General features: G+C 36.4%; 1 protein-coding gene across 14 annotated transcripts in view; it reads right to left on the bottom strand.

Annotated features, from left to right (window-relative positions):
- Positions 1-12,500, bottom strand: part of mim (missing-in-metastasis) — a 347,917-nt gene that overhangs the window by 230,385 nt on the left and 105,032 nt on the right. The window lies entirely within an intron of this gene.

Here is a 12,500-nt window from a genome sequence, read left to right as displayed (position 1 = left end):
TTGCTGTAGAAGTAATGTTCCCATGAGGCCAAAAATAATACCACTAGAAGCAGCATGCCAACAATACGGGCGCGACCCTTTTAGCGTCTACCCCCAACGAATCCGATGCCAGGCAGTCTAAGGCCAAGAATGGTTTTTGCATACTAGAGGGAGACGACAAAAACATATGCACTCACGGTCGCAAAACCTCCTCCCAAAACAAATCCGATGGAGGAGTAACGCTCACTCCGGAGAAGTCTTCCAACCAGAGGTGAGCGTCATTTTTATTCCAAGAGCCTCAATAATCGATTAATACACAGCATATCAATCTCGGACAGAGAGAGAGAGAGAGAGAGAGAGAGAGAGAGAGAGAGAGAGAGAGAGAGAGAGAGATATACTGCTAATACTTTTCAATGGAAATTCATGCCAAGGATCTCCTGTAATTTAATCCACGTATAAAATCAAGCCAACAGTGATCAACCACATCTTCGTGCAATTTCAATGCACAAGATACGCTACTGATGATAAATAAGATGTCACAGGACTATAAGTCATTTCTCCACTTTCACTTAGTTTGTGTGAATGAATGAATATATATACAGTATATATATATATATATATATATATATATATATATATATATATATAAATATAATATATATATATATATGTATATAATATATATATATATATATATATATATATATATATATATATATATATATATATGCAAAAAAATTCGTATAGATTCACGATTAATTCAGGACTTTAATAAATTTATATGAATAAAGAGCAAACATTTCCGAGTTACGTTAATCTTTACATTTGATGGGGCGTCAAAAGAAATTTGATGAATACTTGACTTACAGTACGATGTTTAAATGTCACTAACCAACTAATCACCTATCATTCTAAGTATGAAACATATATAACCATTTACGTCACTGACCTGCATAGAACATATTCGTACACGACTAAGCAATTATTCAAAAAAGAAAATACTTCCTTCCTTATGAAGCAAATAACAATATTACGCTGAAACTTCCGACTTCCCAGAATTCGACAGACAGCGAACAGACTGCAAACCCCTCACGTCAATGTAACAAATGACTATCATCAGAAGTGGCTCCATTGACCGTCTCACCATCACCCGATTTAAAGGTCTGGACACCCAAAATCTGTCGCCCAGATTACTTCCGAATTTATGCTCGCTCTACTAAAAAGTGCAATATCACCGTCGCCACCTAAAATGCATCGTCAAGTCACCGAGATCAAAGCCAATAATTTACCTACCCACCACTCTCTCTCTCTCTCTCTCTCTCTCTCTCTCTCTCTCTCTCTCTCTCTCTCTCTCTCTCTCTCTCGTTTCCGAGTATTTTGATTACCTAAAAATAGATATTATGAATTGGTGAGCGGCACTAGATCCTACACATAAATTTCACGTTAGAAAATAAAGATATCACTAATGCTATACATTTCCCAACTGCATTCATCGGTCTCAGAACACTTCCACCCGGCCGAGCAAACTCCAATAGATTGCATAAATTGGCACTTTCTACATTCACGGAGCCTCTGGCACCCACTACTTCCCCCCAACGCTGGGATCCCCTTTCCCTCACATTAGCGTCTTTCCTTCAATTTTGGCAAATTATTTCTTGCAACAATTGCAATATTCAACAAACCTGACGCTTCCCTCCCTAAATTTACAACCACAAAGATACTCTTCTACGTGATGTGCAACCGAATGCGTGATTTGTAATATGTTCGGTCAGTATCACGTCCTCCAACTCTGCCTTCAATGTTTATATAACCTGTCGTACACGGATAGAAGACGGGTGAAAGCGTGGTGTGAACGGCCTGGTTAAGCTGTCACGGGTCATGGGGCAAAAAAAAAAAAAAAAAAAAAAAAAAAAAAAAAAAAAAAAAAAAAAGTCATGGGAAAAAAAAAAAAAAAAAAAAAAAAAAAAAATTAAAAACATATCCCAACGATATTCAAACGTCAGCACTCGGCAGTTCGCTTGGGATTTTAAATTCTGAGATCTCTAGGAGACTACGAGAGTCTATTCAAAAAGTAAAAAAATGTGGTTGCTACATTTGCATCACAGTCGCCACCATCAAAAACCATTTCTAATGGGCCCTTACCCTTCCTTCATATCTTCATTATTCTTGTCGGCTTTACATCTGTTTTCATATCCACTTTGGCCTTTCTTCCATGACAACGGTTACTGAACTCTTAATATATAAAAATCCACACCACCCTTATTTTAACATATGATAAAGTAAAATATATAAACAGTTCGTATTGTGCGTATGAGAGAGAGAGAGAGAGAGAGAGAGAGAGAGAGAGAGAGAGAGAGAGAGAGAGAGAGAGACTGCGGTGTGGGAAAATAAACCATAGTCTCACGTACATTGTTTACCTTGTTCGATCATAAACATTTTCAGTCACGGAAACACAACATTCGTTCGCTCTCACTTTCCTTCGATTGCATCGTTTCGTTACGCTTGGCCAAAACAAGAGATGATTCGGCTAAATCATAAATAACACTGATAAATCTCGAGAACGTTCATTGGGCACAAGAACATTTTTTATCAACTATGTTCACCCAGTGACTGTTAAGTCAAGGGTGAAACCCCAGTATCAAGCTTCTCCATAAGGTTGACAATCATAAGCAGTACACTGACATCTTCCCTGGAAGAATGATTTTCAACCTTACGAATACATCTTCCTACCTTCCACCACATCCCATAACAAAACAAAGGCTAATGAGCCTGCTTACATTCCTGGGCTTCTAAAAGAAAAAATAATTCCTACCAGCAGCAATCTGTCAAGACGAACAAACTAACAATTAGGCTGAAATGCAAGCGACTGGACCCTCTTTTTGTAGAGGAAAGAAACAACAGGCGACTGAACGGAAATCTTGACCACAATTTGGGTCTTGAGTAAGCGAGGTGGCAAAAGGTGAACCAAAGAAATCTCGACACAGTTCTGCTCTACATAATGAAAAAAAAACCGTGAGAATTTGTGTATGACGATTTCCTTTCTCCAGGATATATTTCTTTAAAACGGTTTAATTTCCCTTTGTGCATAATTACCGAGAAAATCTTTCCCCGTTTTCAAGGATGTGGCGACAGCAGACCTAGATGCGAATGGGTACCAATGTCAGCTGAGGTCATGAAGCTAGAGACTTGAAGATATCCTGGTGGAGTTTTCCTCGTAGAGCCATCAACCCCCGCCCCCCATACTCTCTCTCTCTAGTGTGCATATATTTTTTATGTATATATGCGTGTTACAGAGAGAGAGAGAGAGAGAGAGAGAGAGAATCTAAGTACTCTACGCTCTACATGTGAAGTCTTATTTTCACAGCCACAGCGGCGTCGCCGCGAAATGCAGTGACAAGAGGAAGCCCTGACAAGTAGCGGTAATAAAAAAGCTGAAGACCTTAAAATGCATCATCGTCTTTTTATTTCATTGTGATCATAATTACGACATTAGCAGAGAACCATTCTTTCATAATGAACCCATTAATCACCGCTACAGTCAAGAGATTTCTTCCTAATTACTCTCACGGTTCAGAGACAAGTTCTCAGTAATTAGCGTGCTGAAGGGATTATTTCACCTTGTGACATACGATACCGTTACTGTAATGGCAAAAATATTAGGCATTCTACATCTACAATTGCCTGTTACATTGCATGAACTCTATTTATGCAAGCGTTTACGAGGCTACATTATTCATACACACGCCCTAGACTAAAAACTTTATTCTCGAAGCGGATGAAGGATGTGCACATTTCAATATACAAATTTTATAAAAAATAAATCACATATATTTGAAAATGTGGTTTTTTATTCGCACAGGTACATTTGAATACTTATTTTTATTAGCAACAACATACCTGAACCCAGGAGCGTAATCAGTGCACGCTATCTTTGCATGCAAACAAATGACCACAGTGCGGAAATAAAAGTTTTCTAATCTTCCAACTGATACACTTCATTCAAAGCATAAAACCTTCAGAGTTTTCCCTCGGACGTTGTTAAGCTTCATGTATCGCACAAAACTATGTAGCAGCTAAAGTGTGTCCTTAACTTCATCTGCCCATTCAAGAGTGAACAAACGCCATCCCTAAAGACGAAATGTCACCGAAACAGCAAATTATTTCTAAACTTGGGGCGAAGAAAACTATAACATTTTCGCCAACGTTATGAAACTTTCTCCCTCGGATTAGCCTCGTATAAAGTTGGTTTTCCGGTGAGCAACGTCGTTATCTGTTTTCAGGGGTCTTCTATTCACGTCGTGATGGGGAGGGAGAGGAGGGGAGAGGAAAGGGGGAGGGAAGGGGAGAGGGAGATGGATGGGAAATTTGGAGAGGAGGGAAAGGGGGACTGGGAGGGAGAAGGGGAGTGGGATTGGAAGGGGGGAGGGAGGGGAAGGGGAGGGGGGGGAAGGGGAGTGGGAAGGGGGTGGGAGGGGAAAGAGGGCTTCTTCGTCTGATTTAATCGTCCAAGTTCCCTACACAAATCTGGTTAGAATAACGAGGTCTGCAAGAGAAATGTGTTAAGCTTTTTCGACTCAGTCTTACATTTTGTTGTTTAATTCGGATAAAAATAATTCATATATACTTCTTGTTATTGTTTATCTTCTTTTGAATTAAGTCGTTCAAAACTCAAAATTTACCGAAATCTAGTGTTTCTCTAGATACATCATACTATTTGACTATTACAGCATCACAGTATTCTTACATACAAGCCCCATAGACTATCAGCATCACAGCATTCTAACATACAAGCCCCACAGACTATCAGCATCACAGCATTCTAACATCCAAGACCCACAGACTATCAGCATCACAGCATTATTACATACAAGCCTCACAGACTAACAGTTTATTGAGCTAACATATTACCTTCTGAATTCGCTCCTTTTTTTCACTCCATTTCAATGACTAATCATATTACGAGGCTCCATTAAAAAAAAAAAAAAAACAGATATGTGTGACAGACGACACTGAACCCGCCCAATGCACGAACCAGACTGCTAATATTATCGCTAAAAAAAAAAAGGGGAGGGCCAAGCAGCCATGTGGGATGACTCCCTAGATTAAACTAGGTTAGGTTAGGTTGTATCCGTTGAACAGACATCGACTCAATTTCTAAGGTTATGAGGAATACTCAGTGTGCTTGAAATATTTCATGGTTGCCACTTCAGTTCCTATGAAAGGATTCGCGATCCGTTCAAAATAAAGTCGGAGGTAGGGCTTGCAACCTAAACCTGATTGCTCTGAAGATATATTGTTATAATTCTAAGAATTTTAATGAGTATTTTATGGATTAAATTAATAAAAAATATTAAACCTTGTAACAATAATGTTTCACAATCGTGTCACTGATCCATAAATGAAAAAATTATAGGTGGTGACCATTTTCGCTAAACATCCAAGGAAGTACATAGTTCCATGACAACATATAAGCACAATCTTCTAATTTTCCGTTTAATTCTGAAAAATACATTGCTTTTCCCTTCCAATCATTCCAAATGCAGTGACGATTGTATCAAAACAATTCTTCCTACAAAATACAGCAAGTGGCTCTACACGACGCTATAAGGCCAAACACCTCAAATACCATCAATACATAACCTACGCATGCTAACCTCCCCTCCCCCGCAATTGTGTTTTTGCGTCATGTACAAAACCATAGCTACCGTTCGTTGGTCAACGACAGGAAATATTTCAGAGCTCCGTTATCAACCGGATGCATGACGATAACTTCCAAATGAAGGCTCCAAACATCAGGTATTTCTCGTAGTTCAGTGATACCATACTCGGACATCTAATAATATTTTTACAGATGCAACTGGAACAGGCAAGCACTACAAACAGATCCTTGGTAAACCAAGACAAAACTGCAAGCACTCTTATTTACGGTCATTTCACCTAAAGCCCACAAACTCCCAAACTATCTCCTTGGACGCTTCCCAAAAGCTCTTTCCCGGTTTGATTACCATCGGTGTTTTCACTCCCAGTTTTCAACACGAAATAAATCTCTTGTTAACCCTTGCAAAATTCGGAGACTTGAGCGCAGTGGTGAAAGCATTAACACACCATAACATCCCCCACAGGAGAAAAAACTTACGTTTTGTTGGTCGGCATGTAAGAAGGACCTTATCAATATCATACAGAGACAAAAGTGTCGGCAGATTCGCAATATTGTCGGCCTCAGCATAAATACACATGACGCATCGATTCCATTGTCCATTGTCCGGCCTGCTTTTGTCCATAATGCCAACCGCTTTTTTGGGGGGGGGTTGAGGGGGGAGAGCGGGAAAATTGTATTGCTTTTGCCCCTCAACCGTATCACGCTTTCTTGCATATTCTTCTTCCTTGTACAATATGTATAGCTTTTGTGATCCTGAGTGTCAAAAACGAACATTCCAAAAATTTTCACATCAGTACATGTCCCATATGTTGGAAACTGCGAGGACATTCAAACATTTCAGTCGATCCGCCGGTGCTTCTCCTCTAGTCTCATTACCAAATTTAAAATTCTGCTTACATCAATAGCCTGCAAATCATTATTACAATATATCCCAATAAATTTGCTCCATCCACTCGAATGCTTTGTACTGAATGAACTATAAACTAAACCCTTACATCTAATTTTCAAAATATAAAATCAGAATTTCCTAACACTCATCTGTCTTGCCTAACGTTCACAAACACACAAACACACAAACACACACACACACACAATCTTGTAGGTCAGCAAACCGTGGAGCAACAGTGATGTGAGCAGACAAGCACTTCCCCAACCCCCATCCGATGCTGGGGTCCCTTCCACACGCTGATACCACAAATATGAGGAAACTTGGTTTCGTTCAGTGTAAAATAATTCTTGTAAATTGTAATGAATAAGGAATAAACTTGATTTTGAAAAATGTTGACCAGTGCAATTAAAATATATATACAGCAGTTTTCTGTGCATGTCCTTATATAGCTGCATACACGATAACGGCTATAATATATATATATATATATATATATATATATATATATATATATATATATATATATATATATATAAATATATATATATATATATATGACTTTTTATTACATCACCGTGATTCATATACAAGCAGTAAGCTATAAACGTCCTTTAATATCCAATTCGCTTACCTCGGAAATAATATAATTTCATATATGTTAACATATATGAAAATATATTATTTCCGAGTAGAGCGAATTGAATATTAAAGGACGTTTGTAACTTACTATATATATATATATATATATATATATATATATATATATATATATATATATATATATATATATATATATATGTATGTATATATATTTTATATATAATAAATATATATAAATATTTTTATTTATATATATATATATATATATATATATATATATATATATATATATATATATATATATATATATATATATATTATTAGGTAAATAGATCGTAACAAAGCAGATTTCTAAAGTTAAAATATTCCTACCATAAACAACGTGTATCTGTACACCTATTTTCGTGGGTAACTGCGATAGTCTACCGGTATAACACTGACTTTTTTTGTCCGGCCCGTGTCCATCTCATTTCAGCACCTTTATAAATTTACACTATGTATATAATTATATATCAAGCTTCGCTACTGCATGTAACCTTACAAGGAAATGTACGGGTGACGCAACCGTATAACAACACGAAGACGAACATTTTAATCATGAATCAAAACAGAGTCAGATATTGCAAGATGGTGAACAAATTCTTTCTCCACAAATAACTCATAATGCTATTTTACATTATATTTTGCGAAATCCCCAGACTACAATGAATAAAGATCAGTAAAGTCCCACTCGTTTGGGCAAATGCCTAAGACATCATGATTATATAATATAAATATATATATATATATATATATATATATATATATATATATATATATATATATATATATATATTTACATATACTGTATATACTATATATATATGTATATATAACAAATCAAAAAATCCTTCAAAGAAGGCATCGTATTACCCATACTAAAATAATAAAAGCACGTTAAAAGAAGAAGAAAAAGAAGATATATATATATATATATATATATATATATATATATATATATATATATATATATATATAAATATATATATATATATATCATATAAATTATATAGGAGAAAGGAAGCCAATAACATATAAAAATATATAAGTGATAAGTGAATGCAGGATTCAACCCAGATAAAATTACAGTGGATGAGCGTTGCTTCCCCCCACGAATGTAATCCTCTCAAGGACAACGAGGAGGCTAACCGAAACCTCCCTCTTCATATCGCTCTCAACACACAACCTCAAATTTCCTGTCGCTACTTCCTTCCTTCCCGCCTCTTTTACTGCCTCTTGCTTGTGGATGACCACAAGCATCATCTGTTGGTTATTACAAGAGGGGTGTAAGGTACTTAGCATGCTAGTTGTTCAGCTCTTAGACAAGTTCAACAATTGACGATTACTTTTTCAATCCTGTGTTCCACTCGATTCTTGGCTAGTAGAGATTTAACCAATCATATACCAGAAAGGCGTCTAGAACACTGACGGCTCGAGAGTGATGGTAAAGCGTTAGTTTTGGTAAGAAGCCTTGTGTGGACCTCTGAACTCTGTCCCCATAAAATATATATATATATATATATATATATATATATATATATATATATATATATATATATATATATATATATATTATGATTATATATAATATATATAAATTTTTGTTTTCCTCTTTTTTTACGTTTCCCCATATATATCAGAATCATATATTACCTTAAATTGTTGCTACCTGTCTATATATATATATAAACTAAAACCACGGAAAAACGTAAAAAAAAATATATATATATATATATATATACATACATATACATATACTGTATATATACATATATATACATGTGTATGTTTGTCCCCAAAAAATATATACTTGTACTATATATATGTAAATATACAGGTATATATACATACATACATATGTATGCATATATATATTATATATATATACAGTGTATATATATATAGTATGTATATATATATATATATATATATATATATATATATATATATATATATATATATATATATATATATATATATATCTCAATTCCGACAATGTCAGCTCAAACAAACTATGTACTTTTTTCGTATCACAAAGACAACTGCAAAAGATATAATTGTTGACGGGATGCAAAAACTAGATCCAATTACTTAGAGGACTAACAACCAAGATAGACAAATGGCATATAAGTTAGGCGGATAAACACCCAATGATCACGAGTATCACGTGTAAATGGAACATACCGTTACGAGGTATAGAGATTTAAGGCGCAACAGCCTTCTCCTGACGTTCCTGATTTATAACCAGGTAAAAATCCTCTATATCTGAGAACAAGTGGGCTTGCTCTTAAATTCTGGAAAGGGTGGGTATAGTGGTTTAATCGCTTCGAAGAGACGTCTGCAACCACAAACACAAGACTAGAAGCCTTAGCCCATCTCCTACAGCCATTATTCCCTCACTCACACTAAGGTACAGATGGCTGCAGCCGACGGAAATTTTTCCCACGAGGACATAAGCAAGCTCACACTCAGCGAAGAATGACGACAAGAATCCCTAATGAAGCAATTCTAACCACTCATAAAAGTGTGGCTGGTTGTGTTCTCTCTCAGCAAGGCCATTTAAATAAATACATGAAATAAGCCACGTCAGCTTTCATCATATGCCTCAGTCTCTAATGTCACCCAAAACTGTTCGAAAATCACGAGGAGTCCGTTCGAGCAACGACGTCAATATTTCGAGATGCTGAGCAGCGCGAATGATACTTTCATTAAGATCTCAACTGATGATAATTTTCTTGAATTCGTCCCTTCCAGACTCTCCGCTTTGTGATCAAAGGGACGAAGGCAAAATTAACCAGAATATCAGGCATGTAAATAAAAGGTTTAATTAAATGTACGCTTCTCGGCCTGTCTGGTTTCAAACATTAAAAACTGTGAAGCCTTATTACTAATTATATTACTATATGTTATATAGTTTCACACCTCTATAAAACTGTAAATATCTACTTTGTAATTGCACTTAAACATGAAAGTCACTCCCGTATCTGAAAAATGGTTCTAATGGAAACTGCCAGACAAAAGAACAGTCACACAATGTCCATTCTAAGACTTATCTTCCCTCAAAAGGATCCTTTTGTGCAGTTTCTTGTGCAGCAGACCGTGCCGTGTCAGAAGAGACCCGTGAATTCTCAAACGCTTACCTGGAGAGAGAGAGAGAGAGAGAGAGAGAGAGAGAGAGAGAGAGAGAGAGAGAGAGAGAGAGAGAGAGAGAGAGACGTTAGGGGAAAGCAACGATGACCGAAAACAGAACCACAGCAAAATTAAATGGACAACGTGAACTTCTACTTGGAAAAACGAATCATCAACATTCCGGGTGTTTTGGTTGAAGAAATTAACACAATGACTTTGGGGTGTGTGTGTGTGTGTGTGTGTGTGTGTGTGTGTGTGTGTGTGTGAGAGAGAGAGAGAGAGAGAGAGAGAGAGGAGAGAGATAGTTTTCCTAATGTGCCAACTAACATTTTTATTTCATACTTTCTCCGGGATTTTGATGGTGCAAAATGTCATCACAACATAAGCATTCAAAAGTTGTTCTGACGATGATTCCTAATCGTTTTTTCTGAGAGAGAGAGAGAGAGAGAGAGAGAGAGAGAGAGAGAGAGAGAGAGAGAGAGAGAGAGAGAGAGAGACATGTTCTTAAAGAAATTTCTTAGCTAACCAAAAAATGTCATCACGACTCGGCTTGGCCGAAGTTCAATGGCCGAGCTCAAAAATCAAACTACTAAATATCTTCTTGCTATTCACACCTACAAGAAAATCAGACAGTAAAGAAAACTTCTTAAAACACACTTCAACCAGAAACAAGAGAACAATGATCCGGATATTATAGCAGCAAATCTAAAGAATCGCCCACTTTAACAATCACTGGAAACCACACCTGAAAAATACGACAAGGTAAACCCATCCTTACCACAAAACGAGGACCTGGCCCCTTCATAAATTCAAAACAAATCTTAAAAACTAACTGCTCCAGGCAGGCAACCATGGAGCGTCTCCCAAACCAGGGCGCAATTTGCTCCTGCTCAAAATTCTCGAGAGAGAAAAACACTAAATCCCTACTTGGGGACAGAGGGAGTGGGAAGGGTCTGTTATAAAGGGCCAGAGTTAATCCCCTCAGAGCCCGTTTGCACAAAGCAATTAGGCAGCAGAAGCGTGCTTGCCCCGCCACTGAAGTGACACACATCTGACGATCCTTGAAATCGCGTTGCCGCAGTCAATGGCCGATCCGGTTAACCTCCTGTGCTGAGCGAATGGGCAAAATGAGGAGGTAAGGACTTGAATTTTAAAGAAATGTAATTTTTAAAAGGTTTGGATATGGAAAGAGTGCTGTAAAAAATTATGATTATTAATTTGGGCATCTGACAGTTTTTTAATGTCAAAATGGTGACATTAAAACTATGCCATGGATTTTTGACATTAAAATGTACGAAATCTTAAACTTCAAATCTGATATAACTCGAAACTCATAAAGGCTGAAATATAAAAACTGCACAAAATCAAACTTGCGGATACTGCCATAGGGAAAACGACATGCGCAAAGCACTTATACTGTGAAAGTGTACATATACTCACAAGAGTGATTTTCGTTTCCCAAACAAAAGAAATTATATTTGGGGTATATATCACACAGTATCTTCTTTTATTTTAAATGACAAGATTACCTCGAGCTATACAAAAACTGAAATATCGGTCATTAACTGGTGGCGAGAGAGAGAAACAAGGCCAAAGAGCTGGAAATTTCACAATAGAAGTATTTGATTATAAGTTACCTGGTGTACGAACTACCAGATAACTGACGCAGAACAACAAGAGAGAAGAAGCGCATTATTCCCAGAAGATCCTCCTGACTACAGTGGGTGTGAGACCTACAAGGGGGTTCATCCTCTTTATCAAAGGTCGGACGTCTTTGTAGATAAGAAGACATCAACGACGAACATTACTTACAGGGGATCCAACTAACCAACCGTACAAAAATAGAGACTGAACTGATACTGGGAAAATGTCAAATTTAACATACATACATACATACATACATATATGTCGATTCTATTTTCTATATATATACATATATATAATGTATATATATATATATATATATATATATATATATATATATATATATTTATATACATATATATATGTGTACACACACACACACACACACACACACACACACACATATATATATATATATATATATATATATATATATATATATATATACACACACAGCAGGAGTGGTGATCAAAAGAGTGGTAAGTGAAAAAGGCTCAGCATTTCAAGATCGTTTGGTCATGTGGAAAGAATAAGGGTCGAGATGTTTATGAAAAAGTGCAA

Source organism: Macrobrachium rosenbergii, chromosome 29, assembly GCF_040412425.1.
Source record: "Macrobrachium rosenbergii isolate ZJJX-2024 chromosome 29, ASM4041242v1, whole genome shotgun sequence".
Classification (NCBI taxonomy): domain Eukaryota; kingdom Metazoa; phylum Arthropoda; class Malacostraca; order Decapoda; family Palaemonidae; genus Macrobrachium; species Macrobrachium rosenbergii.
Note: the sequence above shows the minus strand (reverse complement) of the source record. Positions and strands in the feature narration are given on the sequence as shown.